This window comes from Quercus suber, unplaced genomic scaffold (genome assembly GCF_002906115.3).
Source record: "Quercus suber isolate HL8 unplaced genomic scaffold, Cork oak 2.0 scaffold_301, whole genome shotgun sequence".
In the NCBI taxonomy this organism is placed as follows: domain Eukaryota; kingdom Viridiplantae; phylum Streptophyta; class Magnoliopsida; order Fagales; family Fagaceae; genus Quercus; species Quercus suber.
Genome location: NW_027069757.1, coordinates 74,661 through 100,772, shown reverse-complemented (window position 1 = coordinate 100,772; position 26,112 = coordinate 74,661). Strand labels below are relative to the sequence as shown.

The window sequence follows — 26,112 nt, the reverse complement described above, 5'->3', positions numbered from 1 at the left end:
GTTCGTGGGTTCGTGGTCAGTTGGTCACTCTATTAACAACTAGGAGTAGGAGATGTTAAGCCTATTTAAAATGTGTTATTGAAGAATTGTAAGGAGTAAGGTTTTGTATCAGAGATTTGAGTGCATGACTAGGATAACTCAACGCCAAAAAACTAAAAAACTGAGGAGATGGTGAGGTGTAGTTTGAAATCTATGAGATATGGAATATTATATGCTTTTTTTTTAACCATACGAATGTAGTTGGAAGCTTTTTATCCAATATATTGTGGGGTTTCTATTTCATTAACTAATTGGGAGTCCATAGCGGTATAGCACTACCGAATAACCTCCCATAGTCAATTAGTCACGTAAAACTTTCTTCGCCACTCTCAGACCCACTAAATAATCAGGTTGACATCACCAAACCACATGTACATGAGGACGGAGATTCCATGAGCGTAAACTTGAACAAAGAACTGTGGTTCTGTTGGGACCGCAAACGGCGACATGGCAGCGGCCAGCGGGATTGAGAGATGTTGGATTAAGGGAGATCCTCTCTCTCTCAACTGAACGCAAGTTTCTCTCTCTCCTCTCCACTAGTTTCAAATAATTTTTGATGTTCACGCGTCTTACGTGACTAAACTCTTAGTTTTTTAACGCCAAACTAACTTTAATACTAATTTGGCACATATATAAAGTTTAAAGAGTAAATTGGCTAAAGTGAAAGTTTATGAAGTGTAATAGCCACTAGCTTAAAGTTTAGAGAGTGTCTAGGCATTTTCCTCTGTTTTCTTCTCCAAAACCCACAACATAACATCTTTAGGGACCCTATCATTTGTATTCTCAAGATCAATAAAAACCAAATTTCATGTCTCTATATTTTTCCATTTGACAACTAAGTAAGAAAATAGTTTCTATGGTGGATCATCCTAACATAAAACCAAATTGGTTCTCCAATATTGTTGCTTCCCATCTTAACCAATGTTCAATCACCCTTTCTTAAAGTTTCATAACGTGACTCATAAGTTTAATTTCATGGCAATTTTTACAATTTTGACCATCCCCTTGTTTTTGTAAATAGGTATTAAAGTAATGCTCCTTCACTCACTAGCCATTTTGTTAACGCTTAAGATTTCATCGAAAATGTTTGCCAACCAGTATACACCCCACATCACCCAATCACCTAAGCACTTCTAAACTTCAATGGGGTAATTCCAGTCAGACTCATGGTTTTTCCCATTCTCATCCTTTTCAATGCATTCTCTGCCTCAGCCATCCTAATTCTTCGAACAAAACTATAGTTTTCTATCCTCCATTGGGCTACCCAAATCGCTCCAATCTTTCACACCGTTTCCATTAAAAAGTTTATCAAAATAACTTTTCCATCTCTCTTTTATTTGAAACTTTTACTAACACTCTTTGATCTTCATTTTTAATGCACTAAACACCATTCAAGTCCCTTGTTTTCATTTCTTTTTCTATATAAACTTATCAAATTGTGTTGCAAAATGTGGATGCTCTGGTACATCAAGCTCATAGTGTACAATTAAAATCTCAAATAAACTTTCTTTATTGCTTAAAAAAATTGAGAATAAAAATTTTCAATCAAATTGCTCATATTATCAAATTTTGAATGGTTTGTAAGCATCAAATTTGGGATCTAGCTTTGCGAGCTTCTTCTACTCCCCTTTTTGTTTGTGATATTGAAGTGGTTGGATCAGATGTAGCGTCTACAAATTTTCTAGTTTCTGTCTGGTTTTGTTTCCATTTCTGTCTTACAATCTTACTGATGCATCACTACTTAGTATTTTTGACGTTGTAAAAATATAATAATAAGAAGTAATAAGAAGAAAGAAATCTTGGTTTCCATAAAACATTAAAACCTTAAAAATTAGTCATTGATAATTTGCAAATGGACAAATTTTGACTACAAACTTAATTTGTAATTAATGGCTACAAGAATAACTCAATTCAATATCTTTTTATTAAAAGTGAATTTTGACAAATTCATCATTGAATAACATTTTCTTTTTATATCCTCCATGTTTGCAAAATTTCTAAAAAACTAAAAATCAATAGTTATGTTATCAATCAAATGTTTAAATTTCAAATTTTTGTAATCTAAAATTATGTATAAAAAATAAGTTTATAAATCGAATAGTAAATAATATCAAATTCACACAAAATTTGATATGCATGTTAAAAAAATAAATAATATACAATCTAGCTGTTAGATTTTTAAAATATATAGCCATAGTAATTTCTTAATGAGAATTGTAACTATTGACTACAACAAAATTTGTAACCAAACTTTGTCCTTTGCAAAATGCAAATTAGTTGGGCACAAACTACAAACCATATGCTGAATATAGTACAATTAACATTTGTATAGAGTCAACTTTCCGGAAAAAGAAAACTGCATAAGTGGAGTTTTTATTTTTATTTTTTTGTGGCTTATTTTACATCTAGTCAAACAATTTCTGCCATTTCAATACCATTGTCTTCTTGTTCCTTTGAAGAAAAAACTTGAGAAGCTGCCACAGAAATTGATTTGAATATCTGTAGGAGCCAGTCATATATTTGATATACGAACTGAAAAATCTTTTGGAACAAGCTAGGTACTGCATTGAGTACTAAATTAGCTGCGCAGTAGAGAAACTGGTAGATTTGTAGGTAGGAATGATGCAGTACCCCCACAATTAGGATTGGACATATATTAACCATGAGTAACCAAAAGGGGCAAATGATTATTGCGACAAGTAGCTCCAAAGCAACGATTCCAGAGACCAAACAAATGAGCTTGAATATTGGGAGGTACTCAGCGTTTTGAGGTAGTTTTATCTCCACATGTGCTATGCTATAAACAATTGTAGTCATGATGAGAATCAAGATGGTGGCAAAATGTGTATCAAGCGGTGAGATGCCCAAAACTTGGAAGTGAAGACCAATAAACGCAGAACAATTAGGATTGGACATATATTAACCATGAGTAACCAAAAGGGGCAAATGATTATTGCGACAAGTAGCTCCAAAGCAACGATTCCAGAGACCAAACAAATGAGCTTGAATATTGGGAGGTACTCAGCGTTTTGAGGTAGTTTTATCTCCACATGTGCTATGCTATAAACAATTGTAGTCATGATGAGAATCAAGATGGTGGCAAAATGTGTATCAAGCGGTGAGATGCCCAAAACTTGGAAGTGAAGACCAATAAACGCAGTCAGAAATGCCACGAGAAAGGCAAGAAGCACATGAAATGCTTTGAAGAAACCGAGTGCGTCATCACTGGCACGTACACAAACAAAAATAAAAACCCTTAGAGCTTTAATATTACTTTTGCTTCCAAACAAAATAAAATCAAAATCCCACAAAATCCACTAAAGTTTTTTTAACAAAAAAGCAAATACCTTCAGCTTTACTAGGTTTCTCTTCTAGGTCTACTAAAATGAGTGCAATTTAATGCTAACAGACAAACCAAAAATATGCCGTACTCTGCGCACAAAATCCTAATTTTGTGGGGTCAGAGAGAGGCCATGCCATCATGGTAAGTAGTCTTACCCCCAATTTGTTTTAAAAAATTGATTTCAAGACTCAAACCTGTGATATATCGCTTTTGGTGAAAACCACTTGCCATTGCAACAAGTCTGAACTTTACCAAAGAGATAAACAAGCCACCAACAATATTAATCTATTCGTCCTCACTACAGGAAAAAGTCAATGACAATTTGTCCAATCACGATTTCAAAAAATTACCTCTTTATACGTGTTTGTGCATGGGCAATGGTGCGTTTATAGTAATTAAAGTCATTAAATAAACTTAAGGTCTGATATATGATTTATTGTAGTGTGTAACATATAAATAAATGTTTAGCAAATAAATAAATAAATATTAAGAAAAATTTGTCAGAAACAACTTTCAATCAAAAAAAGTTCAAATTTCTATAAAGTATCCGACAACAAACAAAAGTAAATCGTAAACCCCCCCATCAAAAAAAGAAGAGATCTTTTTTCTTTTTTCTTTTTTCTTTTTTTAAAAAAAGAAAAAGAGAGAGAGAGGTTCAGTCATTCAACATCTAAGGATATAGGAGGGAATGTGCAGAATAGCTGTACAAAAGATTTGTATATAGTTAGTTAGGCAACGCTTGAAACTATAAGGGGTAAACATCTCAAGTTTTAGAAACTCGAGATCTATAATTGAAAATGCCACATAGATCTTAAGTTTTAAAAACTCGAGTTCCATGCAAAAAAACTTTTAGTTTTATCGCCCCTATAGTGGCCTTTTTAAGTCCTATAGTGACGTTTTAAAACCCTATAGCGGCGTTTTCCTGCAAAAATTTTTCATAAATGTTCAATACCAGGTTCAGGGAGCCCTATAGTGGCGTTTTTAATCCCTATACTGACGTTTTAAAGCCCTATAGCGGCGTTTTTCTGCTAAATTTTTTATAACTCCATTTTTAAGCCCTATAGTGACGTTTTTAAGCCTATAGCAATGTTTTCAGAACTCGAGTCTTTAAAACTCGATTTTTACGTAGATTTTTTTTTACAAGTCATGACTTAAAAACTTGATTTTTATCTTGGAACTCGAGTTTTAGTCACTCGAGATGCTAGTTTTCAACATTCTTTTCTGACGTGACAACTAACTAAATTTTTTAATATCTATTGTTATTTAGGAAAAAAAATTCTCAAAGTATAAAGCCTAATCAAAATCTCAAGCATTGACTATCTTAAACCAACAAGCATGACAAAAAACCTTACTAGCATGGTGATGCAGAAGACAGTGAGAAGGATTTATAATATTTTATTTGATTTTATGTATCTAGGGAAATTATGTAATTTCCTAATATTCTAGAATGGGCTGTGCTTATAGCCCATTGGGACTTTCTTCAGTTTTATTTTAAGTTTGGTTATTTAGTTGGGCTTAGTAGCAAAAGCCTAAGGAGTCCAAGTCCAAGTATTATTAGGGTTTTAAGAAATCCTAGTTCAAAGAGTTGTAGTACAAGATTATTTCTAAGGTGTTGGCTAATCGACTTCGTAGGGTGGCGCATGGGCTTATTTCGGATTCACAAAATGTGTTTGTGAAGGGTAGACAGATTTTGGATTCCATTCTGATTGCTTCTGAATGTATTGATAGTAGATTGAAATCAAGTGTTCCAAGTGTGTTATGTAAATTGGATTTAGAGAAGGCGTATGATTATGTAAGCTGAGATTTTTTAATGTAATGCTTCGGCATTGTGGTTTCTTAGAGAAATGGAGAAAATGGATAAGGTATTGCATTTCAACTATAAAGTTTTCTATTCTGATCCATGGTAACCCATCTGATTTCTTTGGAAGTTCTAGGGGGTTTCGGCAAGGGGATCCTTTATCTCCGTTGTTGTTTGATATTGTGATGGAAGCATTAAGCCGTATGTTGGATGTGGCGGCCTCTGCCGGGCAATTCTCAGGTTTTTCTGTGGGTAGGACGGCTGGTTCATCAGTGATAATGTCTCATCTTTTATTTGCAGATGACACTTTGATTTTTTGTGATGCTGAACTTTCTCAGGTTGCTAATCTGAGGGCAATTCTTGATAGATTTAAACAAGTGTCAGGGCTTCATATTAATTTGGGGAAGTCTGGGCTGGTTCCTGTTGGTAGGGTACACAATTTGGAGGATTTGGTGGGTCTGTTGGGGTGTGGGCAGTCTTCTTTGCCTTTTAAATATTTGGGTCTTCCATTAGGTGCAAAATTTAAGGAGTTATTTGTTTAGAATCCTATCCTAGAGAGAATGGAGAGAAGATTAGCAGGTTGGAAAAGAATGTATTTATCTAAAGAGGGAAAGGTGACACTCATTAAAAGCTCACTCTCATCTCTACCTACATACTTTCTTTCCCTTCTTCCTTTACCAGGTAAGGTGGCAAAGCGTATGGAGAAATTACAGAGAGATTTTCTATGGAATGGGATTGGTGGTGAACCTAAAATACATTTGGTTAATTGGGCTAAGGTTTGTAGGCCTTTGCAGGTGGGGGGATTGGGTATAAGACAGTTGGAGAACTTTAATTTTGCCTTGCTAGGTAAATGGTTGTGGAGGTATGGCATGGAGACAGATGCTTTATGAAGGAGGGTTATAGGGGCAAAATATGGGAACATTTGGGGTGGTTAGTGTACAAAAAAGGTTACAAGTCCTTATGGGGTCAGTCTGTGGAGATACATTAGAAGTGATTGGTTGAACTTCTCTAACCTCCTTGTTTATGATGTGGGGGATGATACTAGAGTGAAATTTTGGAAGCATGTGTGGTGTGGGGATTGTACTCTCCAAGAGGCCTTTCCAGAACTTTATCGTCTTAGTAGGTCAAAGGATTCTTCGGTGGCTGAAGTTATGAGTTGGCCTGCTAGGAGGTTTCACTGGAATGTGCAATTTCGTCGTCCACCACAAGATTGGGAAGAAGAAGCCTTTGACCGGTTTATGGGGTTGGTTTATTCTTCAACAGTGCAGGGGTTTGGTCCTGATAAGGTTTGTTGGAAACCTGCAAGGAATAGAGGTTTTGAGGTTAGAGGTTATTATAGCTCCTTCTACCCTCCTACTTTTGTTTCCTTTCCATGGAGAATGATATGGTAATCGAAGGTTCCTCCAAGAGTGGCTTTCTTTTCTTGGTCTGCTTTCTTAGGTAAGATCTTAAGGACAGACAGTCTTCGTAAAAGACGAGTAATGGTACTTGACTGGTGCTATATGTGTAAGAGGTGTGGAGAGTCGCTGGATCATCTTTTACTTCATTGCTCTATAGCTTGAGAGTTGTGGTCCATGGTCTTCTGCTTGTTTGGTATTCAATAGGTTATGTCTCGTACTGTTTTTGAGTTGTTTGAGGCTTGGCAAAGATAGTTTGTGCGACATCGTCATATTGATGTTTGGAGACTAGTGCCTCATTGCTTGATTTGGTGCATTTGGCGTGAAAGGAATGTTAGAAGTTTCAAGGGTTGTGAACGCTCTTTGCTGGAGATTAAGTCTTTTTTCTTACACTCTCTGTGAATGAAGTGTGGTTTTTTCTCATTTTTCTTGTTATTCCTTTTCTTTGTTTCTTGACCGTTGTTCTTTTATTTCTTGATTTGTGCCCCCATAGTACATCTCCAATGTACTCGGTTTGGCAATCTTTCAATTATTAATAATCTTCTTACATTATTTATAAAAAAATAAAAATAAAATAAAATAAAAGTGTTGTAGTACTTTCTATTGAGGTAGTTAATGATGAATGTTTTTCAGAATTTAAGAACTATGAAGCTTTTTTTATGGTTTGTGTGATCCAACTTTCTCTGAGATGTGATGCTTAGGAAGTCTAGGTGCAATTCCTAGAATTTATCCATTTTCTTTAATTTTACTATTCACAGTTACTGTTCACATTACTATTCATAGCAACCCAAATCTTGAATTTCACCTTTGTTTTCATTCCCAAACCCTACTAATCCTTGTCCCCTTTTGGAAATCCTATTATCCCTCTTATTTTCTAACCTATTTCCCGCCAAAGACCTAACCCTAAACCCTCAAAACAGAAGTGTTACCAGATCTGCCCCAAGAGTTCTAGAGTAGATTTTGTTGTTCCCCCTTATCCTACATCAATTTGGTATCAAAGCGAGGTTTGGCAACATGTCTACATGATCAGGGAGATCGTTTAGGGGGAAATTGATTGATTGTGAGCAAGACGAAGACCATAAGGGTGATGCATTTGATTATGGAGCTTTTGCTATAGATGACTTGGAGGAGGATGAGTGTCTCTATAGTGAGATGTATTTTAGCAGCCCCTAAAGCAGAGGGAGAGGATTGGAGGAGAACTTCAATTTTTCAAATGCTGGTTTGTTGTGGAAACCAAGCAAAGAAGCTTATTATTGATGGGGGAAGTTGCATGAATGTTGTGTCATTTTCCACGGACCAAGTTGAATGCCTTAGGCTTCCGGTTGAACCTCATCCTCAACCATACAAAATGGCTTGGATAGACAACACTTCTATTCCGGTAACTCATTGATGGCTTATTTCTTTTTCTTGTGGTATTTATAGTGGTTCTATCATGTGTGATATAATTCCTATGCAAGTTACACACATCCTTCTTGGTCGACCTTGGCTCTTTGATCAAAATGTCCAACATAATGGGAAAGAAAACACCTACACTCTAATGGTTGGTGAGGAGGTTGTTTTGAAACCTATGACCTTAGGTGAATGAATAAATTTAAAGGATAGAAGCCAAAAGTCATTGAAGGCAAAGAAACAGAAGTAAACTTTATGTTGTAGAAACAGAAGCCCCCAAAACAGCAGCTGATCAGCCTATAGAAGTGCCTCAAATTCCAGCAAATTTGTGTAAAAATTTCACTGATTTCTCTTTGAAAGATTTATCAAAGCCCTTATGTCCTATGGATGAGTACTCTACTGACTTTGTCAAAGGTACAAGTTGTCTAGTGAGCAAACATAGGAGATGCTGAGTTGAAGATAACTGATCAAGGGAAGCCTGAAGTAATGCAACAAGACTCGAGAGAGATGGTAACTGTTGATGAAGTAGTTGAGATTGAAAAGGCAGTGTATCAAAATTACAAGGCAGAATTGATGACTTTAACACTCAAAGCATCTTATTCCCAAGTTCATGTTGCCTGCCAAAGCAAGGTTCTATTGCCTACACCAACTTTTCAAGATATTGATTTTGTCATTCCTGAAAAGTTTAATGGGTCAATTGAATTGGTGGGTGTATCACTATTATCATTGCTGCCACAAATGAAGAAACAAAAGAGTCATTACCGTCACATGGTTTTACAAAGCCTTGCTTCCCCAAGACAAGGGGAGTCCCAAATGTTTCATTTGGGAGAGCAGAGACTTTACATCCCAAAGAGCCAGCTACTTCTTTTCTGTGATCACCACTAAAGGCACCATCTCATATTTGGCCAAATTAATTCTGAGTCTAGAAATGACCTCAAAACATAGCAAACTACACCTCAAATGGTGGATTTGATTAACACCTGCACCACAAAGGATAAGAGGAATTAAACCCATCTCTTTCTTCCTCTGTTTTTTCCATCTCATACCCACAACGTTTTTGTTGGATACACAAAATGCCTTATCATTGGCCACCTTTGCCTTTGTCTATTCTAATAGAAACTCAGAATCCATGGATGCATATAACCATGCCAGTAAAGAACAATCCAAGGGGCATATCTTAATAGTCCCTTTTCCCCTTACATACAATTTTTACACTAATCAGAATCTGCCCCATCAACAATAATGGACACCTCTTTTCTTGAATCTTGAAACCGAGAACAAATACAAGCAAACAGAATAGCACACACCCCCTTACCCCTTGGATTTGAATTATAAAAATTCATTTTCTCTGCTTTAAATTTGAAGTCAAAGCAGCATTGATATGTGAATGTAATAGTTCATTTCCTCTTTTCCAAGGAGAAAAAAAAAAAAAAAAATGAAGAGACAGAAAAATCCAACCCCTAAAACAAAGATTCACTCTAAAGCTAACACACACCATAAATTAACCAATAATAAAGAAACCCAATGCATATAAATAAAATGCAAAATGAAAATGAACACCCCCCTTCCTCAAGAAAAAAAGCAAAAAATAGAGTCCATAATAAACTTGACTTCCAAATTCAACCAATAATTTAAAAATTACATAATAATAATATCAATAGCTTGGCTGGGATTTTGGGTTGTAAGACCGCTTTTCTTCCAATTAATTATTTGGGTCTGCCATTAAGGGCTCCTTACAAATCCTACATCTGGGATGGGAATATAGAGAAGATGGAGAAGAGGCTGGCAGGTTGGAAGAAGACTTTTATCTTTGAACATATTTTGGCTCCAAACAAGTACGAAGCTATTTTTTCCATCCCATTATGGTGATTTATAAGACTATCCATATGTATTATTAAAACAAGTCACATAACTCATTAACAAAGTCATGTGACTAAAATTACACATGAATGGCCTATTCAATCGCCACATAGTGGGTAGGAAAAACATAGCTCCAAACATGTTTGAAGCCAAATTTTTTCCTTTCTCTTTCATAGGGTGGTTGTCTAGCTTTAATCAAGAGAACACTATCTAGTCTTCCTCCCTGTTTTCCTCCTCTCTATTTTCTCTCTTTTCCCAATTCCAATCAGTGTAGCCAATAAATTGGAGAAGACTAATGAGGGACTTCTTGTGGGGGAGGGGGGGCTTCATGGAGAGCACAAAGTCCATTTGATTGATTGTTCCAGTGTGTGTAGACCGATTAGACAAGGGGGATTGGGTGTTAGAAAGTTGCTGAGTTTTAATCATGCTTTACTAGGTAAGAGTTTGTGGCGATATGGATTGGATATGGAATCTTTATGAAGGAATAATACTCTGGAGCGGTATGGGGGCCACATGGGTGGGGCTTTGGCAACACACCAGGATGGGTTGGGACTGTTTTGCATCTTTCATTTGTTTTGAGGTAGGAATTGGTTCCCAAATTCTGTTTTAGAAACAACATTGGATGGCAGGGTACTTTTCAAGACTTCTCTCAGGAATTGTTCAGATTTGCCAGAGATAGAGATACCCAGGTTTCAGATTATTTGGAGTGGGTAAATGGTAAGGTGTTGGAATCCTGGGTTTACTAGAGAGGCACAAGACTGGGAGTTGGGAGTCAATGGTTCTATTCTTGGATGATTTGTATGATGCACAGGTCACTCCTGATGCTAGTAATAAATCAATTTGACTTTCTTCACCCAAAGAAGGATTTTAGACAAAGAGCTATTATAGGGTCCTTTAAGGAAGCGCTGAGGCTACTTCCCAGTTTCCTTGGAAATGCATATAGAAGCCTTTCTCCCGTCCTAGAGTTTCTTTCTTTGTTTGACAGGTGGCCTTAAGGCAAAATTTTGACAATAAACAATCTCTGGAAGATGCTTTGATCTCAAATACACAGATCAAACCCTCATTAGATCTAAACACCCAAACTCAAGATCTAGACATCAAAACCCACAACAGATCAAACCTACATCAGGTCTTACCTTGTTGGTCCCGATCTAGGTTGAGAACTTGAAAAGAAGTACATCTAATGGTGGGTTGTAACACGACAGTGACTCAGTGAGAGAGAGATGGAACGGAACAAGTCTGGCTACATGAAATCACAGATTTAGGGAAGGTCACAGAAAAAATCAATATGAGAAATTGATAGAAAAAATCAATCTATATATGTAGTCGGTTCAGTATTGTTGGAATAGCAGATTCACGGCCGATAACTGTGCTGGATGATGTCAGAAAGCCACACTCACCTCCAACAACTGCCCCCATTCACTGTTGGCAGCCCTGTTGAGCGGTTCAAGCAGTGTGGTGTTGGTTGATTCTGTCAAGTTGGATCCAAGCATGAACAGCCCTAGTTGGGATTGATTGGGTTATGCCAAATTCTGTTGACACCATGCTGGAATCCTGGGGTAAAGAAAGGGGAATTTGAAGATACGTGAAATTTTGGAGGGCAGTTCTAGCATGTTTTATGTGGTGTATTTGGAGGGAACGAAATTGACATACGTTTGAGGGAAGGGAGCTATCTTTTCCAAATCTCAGGTTTCTCTTTTTGAAGACTCTATTTGAGTGGGCATCATAGTCTCTTACTCTTTCTACGTACTATTTGATGGAGTTCCTAGATTCTTTATACCTTTGTCCCTGATACAAGGACTTTGATCTTTTCATTCTAAGTTTCTTGTTTTTCTTTTTGCATCTTTTACCCATAGTATACTGCCTGTATATGTTTTGTAAAGTTTTTTAATGAAGTTCAATTACTTGTTAAAAATAAAAATAAAAATTCCCCTATGCATATTCAGAAGCTAACCCCTAAGTTCAATCAGCTATACAAGCACACATATGTTCGTACGTAAGCATATCTACACAAGAACCCATACCTGTTCAATAGGTAATCAAGAGCATTTAAAATTGAATCCTTCAGTCTGATCGCTAAATTCACTGTTGCATTTGGGTTGAAACTGATAGAAAAAAAAACAAAACAAAACAAAAAATTATTTGTTAAACAAAAACTGATCCAAGTTGAAAAAAATCCTATATCAGATTTCAGGATTAGACCCCTTGGTAATTAACAATATGCAATAAATAATGGCTATCAATCACACAGTATAAAAAAAAATAAAAAATAAAAAAACCCAGTTTATATTCAATATATACATAATATGCTCAGCAGATTATATATATATATATATATACACACACCATGGATAATAAACCAAATATGCAAAAATATTGTGACACAGGGAATGGTCATGAAATGGAAAACCAAAGGAAAACCTTTCCAATGGAAAAATCACTACGGAGACAAAGACAATCTGATCGAAAATCACTAAAGAGAAAATAGTAACAGGGTCAATGACTCACAAAACCTTTATAGCCTAGACCTATGAAACCTCTGCAAGCGCCCGGCTTTCCTTCCTGCCACATCAGCCCCAGAACCTCTAGAACCCTCTTCTGGTGATCTCCTTTGAACCAGAACCTCTGGCACTCCAAGAACCTCTTGAAGGTTTTCTAAGTAAATCTCACTGGACTTTGGCTCTGTGGTTTCAACCTCACACTTGCTCACAATGGGACTGAAATATGAGTGGATTAATGAAAGGAGTTTTTTTTTTTTTTTTTTGAATCAAAGGGATATATTTTCAATGAAGCAATGAGCATGGTTTCTTTTAATGATCTTGGTATATCATGGTGATACAGAAAAAAAAGGCACAAGATAGAAAATAATGGCTCACTCTTGTTGATTTTCAAACTGCAAAGGATCTCAATAAAAGCTCTTATCTTCATTTTACTTTTGGCTTGTGAGCACCTGAACAAGAAACTCTTTCTTCTTGCTTTCTACAAAAATGGCTCTCTACCAAACACTAAGCTCTCCTGAACACTCAGCTTCACAAGCTCAGCCCCACACCCCAAAAACCCAGCCTCTCTCTCTCTGTTTTGTTTTTCTTCTTTAAGCTCAACACACCTACATAAAATCCCCAACCTTCTCTTTTGTTACCACAGCCCACTCTCTCATCAATCTCTGCCTAAAGTAAATTCCCCTAACTTCAATCTGAATTGGCACATGAATTAAGACATATTTGGCAAGCTTGCTGGAGCAAAATTCTGCAGATGCTATTAGAAGCTTCAGACTTGAAATTTTTTTTTTTTTTTTTTCACATAATTACAATCCTTAATCTAAATACATTATCACCAATATAACACAATTAATAATTGAATTTGAAAAAAAAATATAGAATAGAGAGTTGAGCCTTTATTCCAAACCTGTTCAATAGGACGTAAACAGCTTTCAAAATCAAAACTTTCAATCTGATCCCTAACCTCACAATCGCACTTGAGCTGAAAAGGAAATTAAAATGACGAAAGAAAATCCGGTTCAAACAGATTTAAATAACAAAATAACAATCAAATTTGTAAATTGATAAAACAAAAGAAATAGAGGGATTGAACCTGGTGGAGGAGAGGGCTATGATACGAATAGTTTTGGTTAGGGTTAAGTTGTTTGCGAAGAAGAGGCGTCATTCTTCGCTGAACTGATTTCAAAAATTCCCTAATTTGAAATAACTGGATATTATGCCCAAAAGGGGATAATGTATTTAGATAAATAACAAATCTGCTGCTGTCCGCTAACGAATATATACCCATCAATTATTAAATTTTTTTTTTTTTTTTCAAATAGGCTAAATATATATAAAGTGACGTGGCAAGTGGTACCTACATAAGTACTGCATACTTCAGTCAACTATGTTGCAGGCTACATATTTCACTATTTTTTCAAAACGACGTGCAGGGAAAAAAAAAAAAAAAAAAAAAAGAGAGCACGTCCCTTAGGAAAGCCCTTCTCTGACGAGGCCAAGAGAGCAAAATCAGCGATGGTAACTACAGGAATCAGTAAAGAAAGCATTGTAAGCGGTTTCTCGTGACATTTTATCTTTTTCTTCAAGAAAAACGGGTGTGCATCGGCAGATTTTGGCAAATTACCGAACGGACAAAACATGGTGGCTAAGAAAAATTCGATGATCATTAAAGAACTAGTTGCACTTGACTCTCAATTCTGATATGATATTAAATTATCAATTATTTTAAGAGTTTAAACTATTAAAATATGATAAATTTAATTATTTAACCACGCAATTTTAACAAAAACTTTAGAACTAAGTCTTGTATTCCCAAAACCGATTGGAACAGCTGCTGCTGCAGCCGCCACTGTTGCGGCTGCAGTGGCAGCAGCTGCAGCCGCTCAGCCGGCAGCAGCTGCAGCCGCTCAGCCGGCAGCAGCAGCTCTATAAATAAACGTAGCAATGAGATGAAATAGAAACAGAGCAATATATAACCTGTTACTGTATTAGTTGCCCGTGCTGCTCTCACGCCAAATAGAAAATTTTCTTTCCAAGCGGCAGCAGCAGCTCTATAAACAAACGTAGCAATGAGATGAAATAGAAACAGAGCAATATATAACCTGTTACTATATTAGTTGCCCGTGCTGCTCTCACACCAAATAGAAAATTTTCTTTCCATACAAAGAAAACCTTTCAAACTCATTACCTATGCTAGTATGCTCTCCGGTGTGCTTCTCTATGACCAAAACTTCTCTATGACCAAAATACTAATTCTCTCTTCCTAACGACTCATAATCTCAACATTAAGCCAAACAGGTGCTGGTCCGAAATCTTCATGTTTTGCCAGGAGATCCTTCAAGTCTGCAATTTCAGTCCAGTTCTCGCTGTGCGGTATCAAATGCCTAAATCAGTGAAAATTAGCGGAAAATTCATCGGAGAGTCACGGTAAAATGTTTATCCTCTCGATTAGATGATCAAGAAGGTTCTTTAAAAAACAAAATCAAAACAACAAAAATAACGACCCTCTATGGGTGCTAAATACCCGCCAAACCTCTGGTTTTGACACCAACGTCATCAAAACCCTCGAGCTATATAAGCTCAAGCTTAAATCCTCGGGGTAAATAAGCTCAAGCTTTTGAATAGAAGTTACTAGTGATTGTTCTTTTGTCTACCGACGTTGCAAATTTTACATGGATTCTGCATTGGGGTGCCCCAGCGAAATCGAAATCCTCCAGCAACGCGGTAACAGACCCGACGCTAGCTTAACAAGAAGTGACCATAGCTTGTTCTTTTGGCCACTTGCTACACTTTCAGCATGGTGGTAGGGGTGAACATGATAAAACTTAACTCATCGGATGAGAACTTCTAGAAAATAAATGAATACATTTAGAGAATACTAACCTTTCATTATGAGCATTGCGAAGAGTATTACTCTCTGAGTCAGAGCTTCTTCCAGCCATCCTTTGGGTTCACAGCGCAGCAGCACCCCAGCCTTCTTATCAATCTAAACTGAAGCTCTATGATCTAAATATAACGCGGGAGAAAATAAGATAAACTGAAAAGTGAAAACCAACCAAGTTATAGCGTATGGGCACCTTCCTAGCAACTTCCTATGGTCTTTCGCTGTTTTTAAGTTTTTCTACCCCAATGGTCAAACCCACCATTCCACCCAAACATATGCTTTTTCTTAGGCAACCAGACCCACCAATTATAATTTCCATTCACTTATTCATGGCCGGTTCTCTCTCTTCACTTTTGTCTTTCGCTCATTCTCTCTCTTTTTCCCCGGCTGCGTATTACGGCTGGGTGTCTGCCACGTCACACGATTTCAGTTAACTAAGGTACGATTTTTATGACGTGTGCTAACTACGTGTGTGCAACAAGCATTAATCTTTCGACATTCATCTGAATCATTACCATTAATTGAAGCTACTGCAAGGTTCCCACTTCTACAGTGTCCTTAAGTCATGGCCTTTGATCGCTTCCTTGGCTTTCTTCGTTTGCCTGTTGAGTTTGAACTTGATGTATTCCCAAACGGCTCCAAGGAAAAAAAAAAAATTTCAGGTTAATGGGTCATTATGTAAGGCTTGTTTTGGAAAAAATGACCGTGTTGCGGATAATCTCGCCACCTTCGCCGCACTGATCAAGCTGACGAATAGTTTGTAGCTTTGACACTCAGAGAGAAATAAAGATTGGAGCTTTGTATTTAGAAAGTTTTGTTGATTCTTAACACGCACACAACCTGATCTCTCCAACTAATGTGGGAGAGGGGTGAGTGCGGATTTCGCTTTTGCTGATAAACCGTCACTGAGTTTGTACTTTTTTTTTTTTTTTGCTTTGTTTCGTTTGTTTCTTGTCTTATTGTGCGTTCGTCTTTGTTCTTTTGCGAATTTGGCTTTTGCTGATAATCGTCACTGGGTTTGTACTCTCTTTAGCTTTTTGTTTCGTTTGTTTCTTGTTTTATTGTGCTTTCATCGTTGTTCTTCTCTCCCGTTCCCTGTGAGTTCATTATTGACACAACTATGCTTTATTCTCATTATTTGTCTTTTTATTCTTTACCGTTATCTCTGCCTTATGACAGTTATGTCTCATAACTGAATCATTGTTTACTTGTCTCTCACCATCATCGTTTTTTCTCTTATGGAAATGTGCCCACAACAGAGTACCATCGCGAGCATTTATTTTCAAATTCGCCAACCCAACAGCTCAAGCGTGTCCCAGATGTGGCCTTCAAGAAACAACAATACATCTTCTTCGAGACTGCTCATTCCCAAGGAATTTGTGACTCACTTTCTCTTCTTACCATCCTACTCCAAACTTTTTTAATATCCCTATCCACCAATGGTGCAAAACAAATACTAATACAAACATCACAGTAAACAATATCCGTCAGGACCGTGGTACATCCTCTTTCCATTCATCCTGTGGTCCATTTGTTTAAGTCGTAACTCCCTTGTTTTTAACAATAAACATATGGAAAATGTTAATGAGTACCGTAGGGGCATTGATTAAGAATTCATTTTAAAAAGGTTTTGATATCACTTTTATGGGAAATGAAAAAAGCTATCAAAACATTAATTGTTTTGATAGCTTTTTTTTTCCTTTTCTCATAAAAACTTTTTTTAATTGGATTACGGCACTCGTTAACATGATCCTAAATATATTACTCTATCCCAACTTCGCAAAACAGGGATACACCATGCCACTGAATTCTTCTATTTAAGCATGCATCCTAAACTTCAACACTAGACCATCATTACTACATTTATTGGGTGGAAGCCAACTCCTTTCCCCTCCCTTACTCTTAATACTGGTGGTAGCTCAAAAGGAAATACAGGCCATGCTAGACCGGGCAGAATTATATGAGATCATTGGGGTAAATGGATAGGAGGCTTCTCAATAAACATAGGTATCACTCACAGCATGATGGTAGAACTGTGGGCAATTAGAGATGGTTTAAAATATGCTTGGAATAATGGATACAAATTTATCAACCTTCAAGTAGATTCCAAATTGGCACACAATTGTATAACAAACTTGAACTCCTTTTTTCCATTGGAATATTCTAACTTGATCCATGATTGCAGGTCTCTCCTGGAGCTACCTTGGGTGGTCAAAACTAATCACATTTAGAGGGAAGCTAATGGGTGTGCTGACCTGTTGGCAAAGAAAGGAGCAGATCAATCTGAGCATGAAATTTTCTATGACACATGTCCTGCGTTTTTGACACAATGCTATTTTTGTGACTCACTGGGATTCACCTCACCTCGATCAGTGGGTTGTATATACCAAGGAAGCTGAAATCTGGCTATCAGAAGTCTGTGTGTGTGTGTGTGTTATGTCCTTTCCTATTGTTGTGTTTGTCTTGATACTATGTCATGGGCGTTGTAGTGTTATTGTATAGTTTGACGTGTATGTAGCTGTGGTTGTCAAGTTATGTTGTCTGTAGTTTGTAACTCTTTGAAGTCTCTGTTCTGTACTCTCAGTTTGCAATAAAATCCCTTTTAACGCCAAAAAAAAAAAAATCATCGTTTTGTCTCAATAATTATTATTTGAATAATGCTAGTGATACAAACTATTTTACAAAAAAATTTACAAACTGCTGATGTGGTGAGTGATTATTGGTAAATGAAAAAGTGATATTAATAGTGGGCCTAAATGAAAACCAATAAGAGGTTGACCACATCGACATTTTGTAAAAATATTGTAAAATAGTTTGTGTCTATAGCATTACTCTTATTATTTTATCTTTGTTTCCCTTCCCTGTACTTATTCTTTTCCAATAACTTTTTCTCTTTCATCCACTTTTTCAAGTCCACTCTCATGGTCTCATGTTTTAAACTCGAACAATTTATTTTCATCTTTTAAAATACGTACATCATCCCATCAATACTGGATTTAAGGATGTATTTAGTTCATGTAAAATATTTTCCAAAAAATAAATATTTTTCAGAAATGCTATTTTTGGGAAAAGAAAATGTATTCAGGCTGTTTGGTTGCATTTCAAAAAATGCTTTGAAAAATATTATCTGGTGTTTGGTTATGTTACTGAAAATGCTCTAGAAAACCCATTTTTATCATGTTTCTCACATTTTCTCATGATCCAAACAAATATTATTATAGAGAATCAAAATATATAAACAACACAAGAAACAAAAATCAAAACAAAAAAAAATCAAAATCACAAGACCGGGCCCGGTGGATGATCGATGATGAGGGAGGGGTGGATTGGTGATGGCTGGTGATCGATGATGAGGGAGGGGTGGATCGGTGACATTGAGCGGTGACGGCCAAATTGCCCAGATCGGGAGAAGAAGCGTTGAGGAAGAAGAGAGAGAGAGAGAGAGAGAGAGAGAATCTCTCTCTCTCTCTCTCTCTCTCTCTCTCTCTCTGTGAGGGCTGGAATCCATTTGAAGGTAAAATAGAAACTGAAATTGATTTCCGGCTTGAGAGGGGTATTTTACGGTCAAAGCTGAAATTATCATTGACCCTATTTTCCTCTGCTTACCAAACACACATATTTAAGGAAAACCATTTCCGGAAGTGGTTTAAAGCCAAAACAAACGTAGCCTAAAATGAGCATCATTATCCACTGTCTACTACCATGCAAAACTTTCTCCTAGCTTGTTCACTGATTTAAACTTCCCAAACAAATCACTATAAGGAAATGGATTCTTGTTACCTCTGCTTGTTCATGGATAGTTGAGTAATTGTCAATACCATATTGGAGGTTGTACCGGTTTGACTAGTGGTACGATATATTTCAGATACCGATCAATATCGGTGTACCGTTTCAGATTTACTACTATTTTTTACTATTTTATACAATATACAAAGTTATATTTCTAATAATTAAATATATCACTTTGGTAACTTTTTATATTTTTTGGTGGAGTTAGAGCATTAGCAGTAGTGAAGCTAAATAGCTATATAGCTATTTTAGCTTCACCAAAATACAAAAATACATGTTACAATAGTGGAGCCACAACTAAAATAAAAAATTTGAACCTTTAAAAAAATTAAAATGATTTACGTTAATCGATAATTTTTTTATTATTTGAAATGTGTAGAGTTTCCAAATTCTACACCTACCCAGTCAACTACTGGAAGTCCTAACTCATTAGGATTTCTTTTTTTCTTTTCTTTTTTTTTCATTCTTTTTTTCACCTCCACACATCTTGCTTATAGTTGTAGCCCATTAGTCTTTCATTATAAGTTTTTTTTTTCCTTTCTTTTTTTCACCTCCACATGTTTTGCTTTGAAGTCTTGTCACTTGCTTCTTGATTGACTACTTAGAGGATGTTTGGATTGGAAGTATCTCAAAACTCTGAACTCAAAACACATAACTCAGAAACGTAACTCAATTCTCAAAACTCTATCTCACTCAAAACCGAAAACTGAAAAAAATTGTTTGGCTCCAATATCTCAAAACCGTGCCCAACATCTCATTTCCCAATTTTTTCACTTTTTGGTGGAGCCCACAGCCCACAGCCCACAGTTTGCAATAGCTTTTGTCTTTTTCGGTTATAGGTGCTGTTACTTGAACTTGTTATTGTACTGGTTCTGACTATACACTGCCACCGGGTCCAACATAGATGAAATAATAACCAAAATGCCATCAAACCCTGTTTTTGAAAATTGAAAACAGCATGAAACCTGTTCTCAGTTTTCATTCCCATATCTCAAATTTTTGAGAAACAAGTTTTAGAAACCATGACTGAAAAAAATGCCAAACAAAATGCAACTCAGTGGGGTCCACGAAATTTGAGTTTTGAGTTATCAATTTTGAGTTATATAACTCAAAACAACCTAATCCAAACACCCTCTTAGTTTCTACTTTCAAGTGAGTGTACCAAAACTAAAAAGAGAGACAGACCCACGTTGAGAAAAGAATGAAGAAGATGAAGGGGCTATAGAAACAAAGGCCGGCAAAACAAAGGAAAAGAAGAAAAAATGTGTAGCAGAGAAAAATACAAACAAGTGGAGGAAAAACTGAGGTAAGAGTGAGGAGGTGGATCTTGAAATTTAGGGGGTTTTCTGAGTTTTTTTTTTTTTTTTTTTTTTTTTTTTTGTTTCGCCCGATATTTATTTTCCGGCCGAAACCCAATATTTATCCTGGTATGCCCGAAACAGCTCTAGTACAGCTGTATTTAAACCGAAACGAAACAAGAGCATTTCTGTACCGGCCTAAGCACCGGTAAGACAAATTTCGGCGGTACTGGCCGATACGATATGAAATTAACTTCCTTGATTTTAGTACCACATAAAAAATCACAATTTTTATCATAATTGACGAACAGCGGTAAAACGGTCGTCCATTTACAAGGACGATCGGAAAGCACATCTAAGTTAGGATAACTCCCACAAACAAGTAATGAAAGGCCATTAGTATGAACAGACGAGCCTATGAACATTAAAGCCAGAAATTAACTCCATCAGGCTAGCTAACAACAAGTAAATGCGCCAGAAAGGTTACAAAAGCTTTGATGAGCCAAAAACCATGCATTACACATTAAAGAGAATCTTCATTGCCATTAAATGCTGTAATTCATTCAGGTGAAAACGCCTAGAAGAGCATTAACGAGCATAAATGACTAACCAGAAAGCAAGCTATATGAAGCTAGCCAACCCAAGTAAGTTTTCTTGATAAAAAACATAAGATATAGCAATTATCCTATCAACTCAAAGTATAATCTAATTAGGCATGAAGTGTCCATAGCTGGCACCACGTGATCCCTTCTTTTCATCTCTATCTTTTCAACAGGTATCAGGTTCGTCCATGATATCGACGAGGAGCATATTGAGAGTCACATTTAAGCTTCATCAGTTTGCCACCGTCTGTGGGATCTCGACAAGTCATTGTATCCCTATCGACAAAGCTCTTTAAGACCAATGGAATCCACTACAGCAGAACCCCAGATTCGATAGTAATGGTTCAATAGATCCAAGCTCTAACCGCAAATTTGCAAGAGTTAATGAAATAGAATGAAGAGTTGAAGCGTCGAACTCATCCTGAGGGTAGCAACACTTCACTTCAACAACACAACCGCAACAGACGCGATAAAGAAGTTAGCAGCCCCGAGAACAATAGAGGAAAAGATGCTTCCAAGTACGTCGAGCAGTCCACGCATGGTATTGATCATATGATGAAGAGCTTGAGGAGGGAATTGGACGAGGTGAAAAATGCCATGAAGGGGAAGACGGCAATGAATCTCGACGGCATTCTCAAGCGAACCGCTATTGTTCTGGAATGGCCCTTGCCTCCAAAGTTTAGTCTCCCACAACTAGAGTTTTATGACAGCATGATAGACCCTATTGACCATATAGGGGCTTTCAAGACAATTCTAAACCTCCAGTAAACTTCGGATGAAGTCATATGTAGGTCTTTTCTCGCCATACTTAGGGGAGCTGCCAGGGTGTGGTTCAATAAACTACCACCATCCTCAATTGTAAATTTCGAACAACTTAGTGACTCATTTGTTTAGCACTTCATTGAGGGCAGCGTCACAAAAGGCCAACCTTTTCCTTGCAAACTATAAGGTAGTAGGAAGGGGAAAGCTTAAGAGATTATGTGAAGTGCTTCAATAAAGCTATTCTCGAGATTGAAGAGGCTGACGACTAGGTTATCCTTTCAAGCTAGACTCAACAATCCCAATCACGTCTTTTTATTGGGAAAGACGCCACCAACCTTTATGACAGACCTTCTGTTCAAAGCTCAAGAGTACATGAATGGGGAGGACGCTTTCACTGCAAAAGGACTAATGGGTAAACGGAAGAAGGAAGAAACCAGTGACTACCAGGGTAAGAAAAAAGACCGCAAAGACCATTTGTTGGAAACCAAGGCTAGTAAAAGCAGCCCAAAAATTCCAAAGAAGAGGTTGAACTTCACCCCACTGGTGATGCCTACGGACAAGATCCTAATGCAAATTAAGGATAAACCCGACCTAAAATGGCCGAAGCCGTTAAGCACATCCTCTAGGAAGCAGGATCCGAAGAAATATTGTTTTTTTCATAAGGATCACGGCCATTACACCAACGAATGTCATGATTTGAAGGAGCATATTAAGGAGTTGATCTAGAGGGGGAAGCTCCAAAAGTTCGTCAAGAGAGATCATCAGTCTCAATCAAGGGCAGAAGATAAGTCTCACAACGACAATAAGGATGATGGACGAGACCATCTAAAATAGGCCGTAGGGGAAATAAGGATGATAACTGGCTAGTGGACCAGTATCAGGAGGATCATGCAAGTCCCTAAAGAGGGCCTATCAGAGAGAGATTAACAGCGTTCATGTCAAGCATCCCTCTACAAAATACTATCGGTCAGAGAATGACAACATAACTTTCTCTAAGCGAGATGCAAATGGGGTCAAGCAACCTCATGACGACCCTCTCGTCATCATGTTGATAATCGAAGGCTTCAATGCGAGAAGGGTATTAGTCAATAATGTGAGTTCAGCGAACATCATATACATGATGGCATACCAACAGCTGAGGTTGGACCCTAAATGGCTTCGACCTTTCAAGTCACCTTTGGTCAGTTTCAGTGCAGATCGTATCTATCCAAAAGGCATCATTTTATTATCAATCACAACAAGGACGCATCTAGCTCAGGTAACAAAATATTTTGATTTTTTTTATTGTTGATTATCCATCATCATACAATGTGATCCTTGGATGACCAACATTAAATCGACTCAAAGCTGCAACCTTAACCTACTGCCTCAAAGTGAAATTCCCAACCCTACATGGGATTGGAGAAATATGCAAAGACCAGTTGCTAGCTTGGGAATGTTATCAAGTAGTATTAGCTTCCAAAGAAAATCATGCCTAAATGGTTGAGGAGGAGCATGAGAAACCTGCCAAGGATCTGGAAGATGTGAAGCTGGTAAAGGGAGATCCTTCCAAAGTCACCAAGTTAGAGGAGGACTTGACCCACCACTGAAAGAAGAAATAATGGAGTTCCTGAAGAAGAATCTAGATATTTTCACCTGAACTCATAAGGATATGCCAAGCATAGACAACAGGGTGATAGAGCACCAATTAAATGTTGACCCAACAAAAAAGCCTGTCCAACAAAAACGAAGGGTTTTTGCTCCCAAAAGGAATAGGGTCGTCATGGAAGAAGTGAAGAAGCTCTTAACTGCTGGTTTTATTCAAGAAGTCTTCTATCTAGAGTGACTTGCCAATGTCATCATGGTTAAGAATTCCAACGAAAAATGGTGAATGTGAGTTGATTTTACGAACCTCAACCACGCCTGCCTAAAGGATAACTTCCCACTCCCCAGAATTGACTAGCTCGTGGATTCCATAGTTGGTCATAAGTTGTTGACTTTCATGGATGCGTTTTCAGGCTATAACCAAGTTCGCATGAACGAGGAAGATCAAGAAAAAATGGCCTTAGGCACTAGCCAGGGGTTGTACTGCTACAATGTCATGTCGTTCAGCCTGAAAAATGCAGGGGCTACTTACCAAAGGTTGGTGAATCACATGTTCAGCAAACAGATTGGACGAAATATGGAGGTTTATGTGGACAACATGCTCGTCAAAAGCAAAAGGGCAAAGTCACACCTGGACAATCTCAGAGAGACCTTTGACACTCTGAGGAAGTATTAGATGACACTAAACCTAACAAAGTGTGTATTTGGGGTCTCGTTTGGCAAGTTTTTGAGGTTCATGGTTTCCCAATGAGGAATTGAGGCCAACCTAGAGAAAGTTGGGGCCAAACTCGACATGACCTCGCCAAGAAGTGTGAAGGAAGTATAGAGGCTGACTGGACAAATCGCAACCCTGAACAGGTTCGTCCCTAAGGCCACAGATAAGTGCCTCCCATTTTTTAAGACATTGAAGTAGGCTTTTTAGTAGACAAAAAAGTGTGAAGTAGCTTTCCATGCCCTCAAGAAATATTTGTCCAAATCGCCACTCCTAAGTCCGTCCGTTAAAAGAGACGACATGTTCCTTTATTTGGCTGTATCACAAATAGCCGTGAGCTTAGCACTGATCTGTGAAGAGCTCAAGATTCAAAGGCTAGTTTATTATACAAGCCAGGCCTTCCAGGGTGCAGAGGCAAGATACCCAAGGATAGAGAAAATGGCTTTTGCTTTAATTGTCGCATCCAAGAAGCTTCATCCATACTTCCAAGCTCATACCATCTTTGTCATGATAAACCAACCCATTGGGAAAGCCATGAGCAAGCCAAATGCTACAAGGAGAATGGTTCAATGGGCTGTGGAGTTGAGTCAATTTGATATCAACTACAAACCACGAACGACTATTAAAGCTCAAGCATTAGCTGACTTCGTTGCTGAGTTCACCATGACAGATCAAGACCCAAAAGTAGATTACTGGACAGTATATACGGATGGGTCATCAGCCGCAGGTGTTGGAGGTATAGGCATGATCCTTCTGTCTCCTGAGAAAGACATCCTCAAGTACGAGGTCTAGCTTCAGTTTCCAGCAACAAATAACGAAGTGGAATATGAAGCAGTACTTACAAGTTTGAGACTTGCAAAAGCCCTAGCAATTAGAAATTTAAAGTTGAATTCAGATTCAAAGCTAGTAGTAGGGCAGATATCCAAGGAGTATGAAGCGAAGGAAGACATGATGAAAAGTTACTTAAAACTAACCAATCAATTAGTTTCTAATTTTGATGATGTTAGGATTAGTCAGGTACCAAGGGAAGAGAATTTCAAAGCGGATGAAGTGGCTAGACTTGCCTCATCCTACAACAATATAGAACGACCCAAACTATACATGGAAGTGCCAACCCTCCCAAGCATAGAAGGGTTAGATGTAATCTATGTTCAATCCAAAGGCAACTGGATGGACCCAATAATCACTTACATCAGAGATGGCACACTCCCACCAAATCCTTTAGAGGTCAGAAATATCAAAGGTCATCCATATTCACAATCCTGAATGAGAAGCTGTACAAAAGGGGGTTTTCCCAACCCTACTTGAAGTGCCTAGACTACGAGGATGCTATATACACGCTGCGTGAGATCCACAAAGGTGCCTGTGGAAATCATTTAAGTCCACAATCACTTGTGGGAAAGAGGTCCGAGTAGGATATTTCTGGCCGACCATGCAAAAGGATGTATTCCAGGTCATCTAAAGGTGTGACAAGTATTAGTGGTTTGGAAATGTGCAACACATCCCAGCGGAGCATGTGACGAACATTTTGTCACCATAGCCGTTCTCAACGTAGGGAATTGACATTGTAGACCCCTTACCAACAGGTAAAAAGCAAGTCAAATATTTAGTTGTTACTATTGATTATTTCACGAAGTGAGTGGAAACAGAACATTTGGCAGTAATCACAGAAGCCAAGATACAGCACTTCGTCTGGAAGAACATCATCTGTCGGTTCGGGATTCCAAGGGTGATTATCTTTGATAATGGACGACAGTTTAAAAGTAACAAGTTCAGAGATTTTTGTAAAGAGCTGGGGATCAAAAATCATTATTCCTCCCCTGGACACCCACAAGCTAACGGCTAGACCGAAGTCACAAATTGAACTTTGCTTAAGCTAATCAAAGCTCGACTTGAGGGGGCAGAAGGAGCATGGCTTGAAGAGCTTCTAGGAGTCCTATAGGCCTATACGACAACTGCAAGAACACCGATAGGAGAAACACCCTTCAAACTGGCATTTGGAACTGAAGTAGTGATTCTTGTCGAAATTGGGATGTCAAGCCTCAAACGGAGATGTTATGATGAGCACAGCAACGACGAGGGATTGAAACTCACTCTAGATTGCTTACCCGAGGTCAAGGAGGATGCAGCTCAAAGGACGACTTTGTACCATGAGAG

The 26,112-nt window shown here is 37.7% G+C and overlaps 1 long non-coding RNA gene across 1 annotated transcript; it reads right to left on the bottom strand.

Annotated features, from left to right (window-relative positions):
• Positions 1-3,049: 3,049 nt before the first annotated feature.
• On the bottom strand, positions 3,050-13,589 carry LOC112011066 (uncharacterized). Its single transcript, XR_010632583.1, has 4 exons — positions 13,418-13,589; positions 13,232-13,306; positions 11,851-11,931; positions 3,050-3,264 (listed from the first exon to the last, which is right to left on the bottom strand). It is a non-coding gene; the product is annotated as an uncharacterized LOC112011066 (long non-coding RNA).
• Between the last annotated feature and the right edge of the window lie 12,523 nt (positions 13,590-26,112).